We start from the raw sequence: 10,200 nt of genomic DNA, 5'->3' as shown, positions 1-10,200 counted from the left end.
CTACAACTTGTAAAGTATTTACATTACTCCAACGATACTTACTGGCAAATAAAGCAGACTATCAAACATTGTCACCAAGTTGCTCTGCTGTTGACCTGTTTTCTATCAAGGCCATATTTAGGGTTGCAGCTCAGCTGTAATATGCATTGGCTCAAGCATTCAACGCATTTAGATTTTGTTTTGATTTTTCCAAGTTCTATATAAACAATTGACGAAATAAGTTAAACCTTCACAAAAGCTCATCAATGAAGCAGAAATTGTGTTCTCTTGTTGGGAATGTTCCTCAACCTTAACTACCATAACACTCACAATCTATAGGCATTTAATGATTTAAATCTAGAATGAAATTTGTAAAGCATTATTGCACTAAATTAACGATGTCTATACAGAAGCACTCTACTCATTCTATCGTCTACGATTTTTTTTTCTCAATAAACTGAACAATATATTTTCTAATTCAATTTTAGAAGCGTCCATGTCGTGCTGTACTTACCAGACTGATTATTTCTTTCTTTCAAAAAAGATATTTTTGTAGTAATATTCAACATCAGACAGTACGAGTAGCTTCTACGCAAAAATAAAATGTTTAGCATAAGAACAGGTAAAAACATTACATACAAGATTTTTGTTGTTATGGCCTTTTTAATTGTTTTAATTAATTTTAATGCATCAAGTTTTACATTATATGTAAAAGAATGTCTAATGCTGTGTGTCTGGGCATATTCACTTTATTCTAATGTTATATAGACTTCCAAAATGCTTAGCAGGAATGTTTGAGAACTGCCATGTAAATTACTAAGTTCTCGATGAAGGTTTTAGTAAAGAGAAGTACTTGATTAGGTCAAGTGTTGGTCAGCATTCATCCGGATAATTTCTGGCACAAGCTATGCTGTATATATATAACGAACTGGAGATACAATAAACAATGTTATGTCTACGACTATATATATATATATATATATATATATATATAAATATATATATAACATTGTTTATTGTACATCCAGTTGGTTTTATAAATCTTACATATACTCAAGGATTATAAAGTATAAGGTAGGTCTATTCATATATATATATTTATTTATCATTGTAAAAATCAAGTAAGATTAGCAATAATTCCCTCATATCTAGTTCTCTTTGATTGCTTGGATTAGAAATTTTATGAGTCTTTTTGGGAAGGTACTGAGATGGTTTCCAATTGCCTGCCTTGTCTGGATTGTCTTTCTTAGCAATGCAGCACAGGAGCAAATATGGTTTTGTTGCCCTTCCTAATACCCCTAATGGTCCTCCGTGTTTTGAACTACCAACCTACTGGTCATGAGTCAGCGCCCTAACCATTGAACTACAGCTGCTGCCTGTTTCTAAAAAGTTATGGTCTTTATTTTTAAAACAATTCATGAAACATGTTAAACTGTAATATTTTCATTATTTAATAATTGAAAATAAGACTTTATTTAAAGTTAGTTAAATGTGTCATAAATAAAATAGAGTTTGCATGACTGAATGGCTCAAAGTTTCAGCCAGAAAACTTTGAGCCATTCAGTTTTAATACAAACTATTGGTCAATTTCAAGCAGAAAACTTAGTATCGTAGATCTTAGAATTTGCAGTTTATTTATGAGGTCAAGTATTCTGTAAATTAAGTTGTGATAACAACTTTTAACATTACAAAATTTTAATAGTTTCTCATTTGTATTAACATATTGACATGAAAATCACTTTGTGTCTGGAGTTATCACACAGGTGAGCCATGGAACATAAACACCTTTATGTTGATTGCAGTTGCAAAAACAGTTGCAACTGCAATTAAACAGTTGCAGTAGACAGTTGCAAAAACTGTTTGTTCTAACCATGGACAATTCATAATCCAAATGGCACACCTGTTAAATTTTAGAAAGATATTACCAGGAAGCCCGGCATTTTTTAAATTTTAATCAGGTGGCTCACAAGTTGGTGTTTGAGAAGTTGGTTCTCAGGACCCAGATGGAATTTTGAAACCAAATATTTTTAGTGTGGCGGAAGACACGGAGCATATGTGTATAAAGTTTGAATCAAATTGGCTAAAAAATGTGAAAATGCATACCGTTTTCGCAGATTAACAGATGCGCACGCTGACATATGCGCTCTGCACACAAAATAAGAAAAGTGGCTTTATTAATAACCATATGCTAGTTTTTACCTCAGTTAAGTACAAGATGGTACACTGAAACCAATTCAGGCAATGTTCATTGACGGTGACCAAACGCATTCGTGGCGATTAATCATTAAAAGCCAAGCCTTGAGATTTTTATCAATATAATGTCTTTAGGCTAATACTTAACCTTACACCAGAAATAACTTACGAGGTTCACAAAGCATCGCAGCTTTATAGCTGAAAAAAGAGTCGCTGCATTATTCACCGTTGAAAATGCTTTGTTGGGTGAAATCGCCACGACGACCTCCTGGTCAGTATGGGAACCAGCCTTACCTAGCCACAGCCTCACTGTACACGAAGCCTGCCGTCGCCTGCCTCACTGCTTCAAAACATAAATCTGTTCCATCCAAACTACAAACAATGAAGTCCCAATGACATGCATTAGTTGGGAGCAATTTCTCGAATAAATAAATAAATAAATAAATAGCATTAGTAAGCAGTATAGTCTGCTTTCAAAAGGCTCTGTTGCAGGGCACCTCATACACAAGGAAAACCTACGCTTCAACAGATTCATAGCAAAAGAGTCTATTTCTTTGTAATAACATTAAATAAATTAGGAAAGTTTTGCACAACTGTGCCAAATGATACTGACTGCTCGAAGACCATGTAGAGCACGCCCTCTGAACTGTATGTCTCCAGCAACTCCATGATGTGTGGGTGTTTCAACATATGACATATCGTAACCTTTTTCTTCAGATCTGCAACATACCACACCAATTAGGACAAGATGTTACTAGCAAAAGCTAACTAGGTACAAATTGACATTGAATACACAAAAAAGCCAAAAATTGTTTCTACAAAGAAACTTTGCTTTTGACAGAAGAAGTACTTTTTGTCTCTAAAATAGTTTGGTATGTTATCATTCAAATATAAGCATATATGAGTTATTTGAAATATAGGAAATTAAAAAATGGCATATTTTACAACTATTTCATTAGTTTCCAATTTTCCAATAAGAGAACATTTTTTCAGCATTTTTAACATAAATTTGGCACTTTAGAAAAAAACTGTTTGTAGAATTTTCTCAAGAAAGATAATTTAAACTTAAAGTTCTTCATTTGGTATAACAGATGATCTAAATCAATTTTTTTAAAGGATGCATTTTATGCAGAACTCATTTTTTCCCTATAAATCCTTTTACTTCTTCCACAAAAAACAAGTATAAAGAGCCTCCTTTTTTCTTTTTCACTCTCATAATGCTTTTCTGCTCCATAAAAATCTTTTAGCGCGAAGTGAGATATGAATGAGCACAAGATATTCAAGGAAATACACAAATAGTGGAGAGGTTTAGCAGTGTAACATCTAACGCTGAGAAATTTCCTTCTACCTATATATTACAGGTGTCAGATCTCCTCTTACAGGTGTCAGATCAGCATTCCTAGGTAATCATAAGTGGCTTTAGTAAAATGAGAGAGTTATCAAATCACTATTCCGACTCCTCAGCAATACTTATACTATTAGATTATCGACTTTTAAAACACATTTGTTCAACTCACTCTCAATTCCTGATTTCTGTCTTTTCATTTTTGTAACGAAAAACACTATTTGGTTGATGATTACCAATGCCTGTAACAAGCTATACATACAATTCACATAAATTTATACGAATAAAAAGTGCATTAAAAAATCAAGTTATAAGAAAACAAGTTATACATTTGTATATGTCACAATCATTAAATTAGTAATATTCTTTATGCATTATATATATTACTTCATTGGAAGTAATTTAATTCCAGACAGAAATTTTTTCCAAATTACGCTCTAAAAAAACAGTAAAACGACAAAAAGGCAACAGTTAGTCAATCAAATCAAATAAATAGTTTTATTTTAGTGAACCAATAAATTTGATCTTCTAGCGATTGCCAATTTCTAAAACTGCTGTATGGAAATGATAGAACATTGGCTTATACCCTGGTGGAGCGCCCTCGGCATGCCAAATAATCTTGCATAATGGACAAGAATGAACAACTGCACTCATCAGTCAGAACATAGCTAGTTTATAGGCAAGTATGTAAACATATGGTAATTAAATTAATTTGTATTCAGGTTATGGCTCACCCCCTGGTGAGGGCAATGAGAGCGAGCAATTAGGTTGACTATTGTTTATATTATGGAAGAGCCATTATAGATACTCTCAACGTAGAGGCTTTTAGGTTAAGTTGCTTGCCTCTATTCGCTAGCCTGATTCCCTATTTTACTTGATGACCTTTCACTAATTGATTCTAGACTTTCGACTTCATTCAATGTCCTTTTTCAAAAGATTGGCATTTTGTAGCTAAAAATGAATGGTTGAAAGTTTCAGCCAGAAAACTTAGTAGATCTTCAGATTTGCTATAAAATTGCTTCAAGTTGAGTAATCTGTAAATTAAATACTAGTCATGCACTGCATATCTTCAATTTTGGAAAATTGTTTTAAAATAAACATACAAATCATGGTGTACTAACAACTTTTAACAATACAAACTTTTTAATAGTTTTTCATTTTTATTAACGTGTTGACATTCGAAAGCACCTTGTGTCTGGAGTTATCTCACTATGCATAACAACATAAATTGTATCCTTACAAGATCATAATTGAAGGCTTATCAGAAGCTGATCATTCCACAAGTCATAGTGTAGACTCTTCCACAATACTCATATACATGTTAGTATTTCCTCTCACTTAGCTTCTACTGTCTTACGGCGTGTTTAATAATACATTACATGATATATAGGTTATATAAAAAGTAAATTACAAAGGTGTAATGTAGTTGTAATGTAGGTGTAATGTAGGTGTAATGTAGGTGTAATGTAGGTGTAATGTAGGTGTAATGTAGGTGTAATGTAGGTGTAATGTAGGTGTAATGTAGGTGTAATGTAGGTGTAATGTAGGTGTAATGTAGGTGTAATGTAGGTGTAATGTAGGTGTAATGTAGGTGTAATGTAGGTGTAATGTAGGTGTAATGTAGGTGTAATGTAGGTGTAATGTAGGTGTAATGTAGGTGTAATGTAGGTGTAATGTAGGTGTAATGTAGGTGTAATGTAGGTGTAATGTAGGTGTAATGTAGGTGTAATGTAGGTGTAATGTAGGTGTAATGTAGGTGTAATGTAGGTGTAATGTAGGTGTAATGTAGGTGTAATGTAGGTGTAATGTAGGTGTAATGTAGGTGTAATGTAGGTGTAATGTAGGTGTAATGTAGGTGTAATGTAGGTGTAATGTAGGTGTAATGTAGGTGTAATGTAGGTGTAATGTAGGTGTAATGTAGGTGTAATGTAGGTGTAATGTAGGTGTAATGTAGGTGTAATGTAGGTGTAATGTAGGTGTAATGTAGGTGTAATGTAGGTGTAATGTAGGTGTAATGTAGTTGTAATTACAAAGTAACTAACAACTAAACTTACAACAATTCCAAACATCTCAAAAAATCAATTAATAGCCATAATTAAACATTCGCTACATTTCCTCTCCTGACTTGTTTTAGTCTGATATCCTAGGGTAACGATTCGGTGTGACCAAATAATATCATAAAAATTTTGTTATAAAACTGCCAAACAGTCAGATACTCTGACAAAAAAATTTGTACAAAAGTTTAATAAAGATATAAAATACTCAATCGAGTACAACATCCGTCTTTTAAATGTACTAGTTGTTTCATTTAGTACCTCACTCATGGCTTCCTGCACTGTACCTTACAGGGTGTTTCTCAGTTAGTTATAAGCAAAATGCATTCGGGAAGGGTTATTTATGTTCATAAAGCAAAGCTTTTAAGTTCGGTTTAGATTGTTGGTAATATATGATGTTCTACTGCTATCATCTTAGCTTTTGTTGTACCAATCACTCTCAAGTAAGCCTGACATCCTCTGCTGTCTAGCTATACCTTTATATAGAGTATACCAAACTGTTTTATTATACTTACGGTGCTAATTTTAAGAATATATCATACAAATAAAAACCTTTTTTTGACAATAATGAAAAAGAGCACTCAATACACTGTGTAGAGTGAATTATAATACAATATAAAATAACAGAGTACTTATCTGTTAGTCCCCACAGATTTGTTTCAAACTGATACAAATCTGCTCTCAAGTTATTTCCTGGTTCAAGCAGATTTGTATCAGCTCGAAACAAATTTGTAGCAATTGACTAACAGCCAAATTCTCTGCATATTCTATAATTATATATCATAACAGTAGCATGAAATAATTTTGTGGTTGTATTTTGTTGTATTTGTATTACAATTATCTTAAAGATTTCCAAATGTACATTTAGCAAATCACGATCAATATTTTGGTTTTATGAGTTTTCTGTGTGACTATAAACATCTGTTATGCTAATATATTTTATAGTTTCATACAATATGGAATGCGGTAGTACCACATTTTTGTTATAAAATAAAAGACTATCGTATTAATGTTATAACTGTGATGAAAAAAAGTATTTTTACTCTGATTGGTATTTTTATAGGCAGTAAGCAGGCACCAGCAATAGGAGGTATTACAGCTTCAGGTCTAGTAGACAGGTCAATGGCTCTTGACTTCCCTCGCATGCATTATACTCGACTCCACTTATAGAAACGTGCAAACAAGAAATACGATTACAGAAGACTAAAGCACGGTATTCCAGCTTCGCTCAAAACTGTTGCAGATTGTATGCATTTAGAGTCAGGAGCAGTAACTGTCACATGATTTCAAAGTTCAGCACACGGAAGCCAGCACAAGTAGTCTTAGGTGCTTTTGTATTTTGTACTTGTGTGGTGTACGCGATTGGGGTACAGATAACGTTGGCAGATTTCAATAGAGTGCCCTCATAATTTTAAGAATATTATGGACATTTTTATTGGAGTTCACAAGTGTACCTGGATAATTGAGTTGAGTAGTGTCTACTGGCAGCAGATAAGTGCGTGTGTGGCAATGCAACCATAGCTTGGGATCTTTATAAATACATTAAGATTTTAAGGCTACGATGACTACAAATGGCATATACAGGATAACCCCAAGTTTATGAATATGCGTAGGACCAAACTAATGCTAATGACTGATATTCCAGGATAAATGTTTTTTCGATATTTAGTCACTGGTTCTCTTTTAGAGTATGCATATCTTTCTAAAACACATGTAGATAATCTTATAGCATTTAGAGTTGAACTAGGCTGAAACAATACCTCTGGCTGAAATTTGTTAGAGTGATTTGCAGTTAGTCATTAGACATTAGATTAGATCGAACGCTAGAAAGCTGTTCTTCAACTTTGGGGAAAGTAAGTAACTTTTTGAAGCTTTTATTTTCCCTTCAGTCTTTGCTTTGAATGAAAAAAATAGTAATGTACTCCTATCTCTTTATTTTAGAGAATGTACTCTTATTTTGGAGAAATAAAAAGACAAAGAGACAAAACAGTATAAGTAGTAGTCATTACTTGTTATTGTCTTTGCTATTTCTCTTGCTATTACAAACCATAGAGGTTTGAATGAGGTAATCAAACCTGTCATGAGCAGTTTAGTAACATAAAGTTGATAGTGTTGCAAGAGCTTTAATAGTAATCATTAATGTTTTCATTGTTGTCTCTGACTGTATAGATGAAGCTATTGGTCGAGTTACTCTAAAACAAAAGATTACTCCACTTCAAAAAAGTATTCATAGTATTCATAATCACTGACGGATTAACTTTCACTGATGGATTAACTTTCACTGACGGATTAACTTTCTTTGCGAATTTGTCTTTTGCTTTGCCATTTGTTAGCTGTGTCTTTTCACACAGCATGATACGGCAGCTGCTACCATTTCACGCTATGCGCTGTCTGGTTAACAACCGTATAATTTAAGAAAAATATTCTACTGAACACGTCGTCAGTTTGTGAGCATTTCCTTTTATTTGTTATTAGTTAAAAAACATATGATTCTATTTTGCTTTGGGTAAAAACGCCTTTAGTGAGCTTGAACCTAGTTTCAAACAAATATTGTTTTTCTTTTATTTTTCCTGAATAAACATTGCAGGGCATTATATATACATGTACTATAAAACTTTTATCTCTATTTTTCAACCCTTTCCTTAGAGTGGCAGTCAAATAGAGGTGGCGTTCAAATAGAGGCTGGCGCTGTATTTTTCAAACACCTCATCTTAATTTTGGGAAGATAAATTTAGCCCTTTTACAGTCAAATCAAATGTTGCCTATATCTTGCACACTCTTTTGGGCAGAGCAAAATTAACCCTTTTGGATGCAATAAATCTGCTAACTTATCTCCACCATGTCAAAGATCGCTAAATAAATATGCTTTTGGAAGCCAAGAAAATATCTCTACCAGTTGATATCTATTACTTGCAATTAATCTTTGATGAGATTATAGCCTGTGCTCTGCTTTGCGATTTGTTTGAGCTTTCAATTTTTTATTTCATTCTAAATTAGAAAGCATGTTTTTATTTTATAAATTAATTTAACAATGATGCATACAAGCTCATAGCACTCATTGATATGTTTGCTACAGTTTGCAGCCAAAACTGGCTTCTTATGTGCAACAGAAGAGGAGCTATGAGCGTCGTCGATCCATTGTAAGCAGAGTTAAAATAACCGCGAGGATGCTATCAAACAATATGCTATAACTCCGCAAATTTATATGTTATGTAATACTAATTTATTAAATGTTAAATATATTCAAGAACAAGTGACATAAACGAACTACTTATAACACATGCTGAAACAAAAATTAACATTTTAAAAACAAAAATATTTGTATCATTAGCATTGCCAGTTGCGTTCTGATTGTTGCTTTTGATCGAATGAACATCTTCTGGCTGTTCACTACCTTCCACAATGTCTTCTGACCTCAACTTTTTTTCTACAATGCTGAACTAGTCGGTATTATTGTCCAAACAATTTTTTAGCAGAGAAAAGCTTTTACGCTTTGCATTTTGCACAAATGATAAACTTTTAGCCGGATAGGCGCTAAGCACAACTTTTAGCCTAAAACTGTCATTCATAAACCATCGTAAATGTAAACCTTTTTGTAAACGTAAATTTTTCACATACGTTGAAGCATCAAGACCGCGTTATACAAAGAACTACTATTAGCTAGATACAGTTATTAATTAGTTCTATGGTGTTGCTTTCAAAGTTTTAACGGAAAAACCGAAAAGCTTTGGAGCTGGAAAATGGACCTCGATACGAACAAAATTAATGAAAGAATTAATTCTTATTGATGTAACCGAGTCACTATTAGTATGGTTTTGTGACCAGTTTTCTACTGATCACTCGCTATTGTGGGTTCGTTAAGATCAAAAAATGTCAAAGTGGCAATCTAATGAAGGCGACGTTCAATTAAAGGTGGTGCTGTATTTTTCAACCCTTCTCCTATAGTGGCTGTCAAATAAAGGTGGCATTCAAATAAAATTGGCATTCAATTTGAGGTTTTACGGCATATATACATGTATAATATATATATACATGTATATAGAGTTGAAGTCTACAGCCTGAAGAATGCACTAGCAGGAAACTGTCAGTAGCTGAAAAAAAGATAAGTGAACTATCTAATTTTCCAATGTATAATATATATTGATATATATATATACACTCATATATATATAGATATATATAAATTAAATATAAACTATTTATGTATAAATATAAAATATAAATAAATAAAAATTTATAAATCTAAATTTATATAAATCTTGGTTGATAAATTAAGAAAATATGTGATATATATTTATTTAAATATGAAAAAACAAAAACAATTATATATCAGTGTATGTAAAATATATGTGTCTAATGTTTTTTGAGTTTTCCATAGATATATATTTATAAATAAATATCTATGGAAAACCCAAAAAACATTAGACACGTATATTTTACATATACCGATATATAATTGTTTTCGTTTTTTCATATTTATATAAATATATATTTATAAATAGTTATATATATGAATATATATATATTTATATATAGGTATAAAATGTATATCTACATGTATTTATAAAAAAAAATATATATACTGGTATGTACATAGATACCTCTATAGATATTTGAACCGGTAGTGGT

The sequence above is a fragment of the Watersipora subatra genome, chromosome 3 (genome assembly GCF_963576615.1).
Source record: "Watersipora subatra chromosome 3, tzWatSuba1.1, whole genome shotgun sequence".
Classification (NCBI taxonomy): Eukaryota; Metazoa; Bryozoa; class Gymnolaemata; order Cheilostomatida; family Watersiporidae; genus Watersipora; species Watersipora subatra.
Note: the sequence above shows the minus strand (reverse complement) of the source record.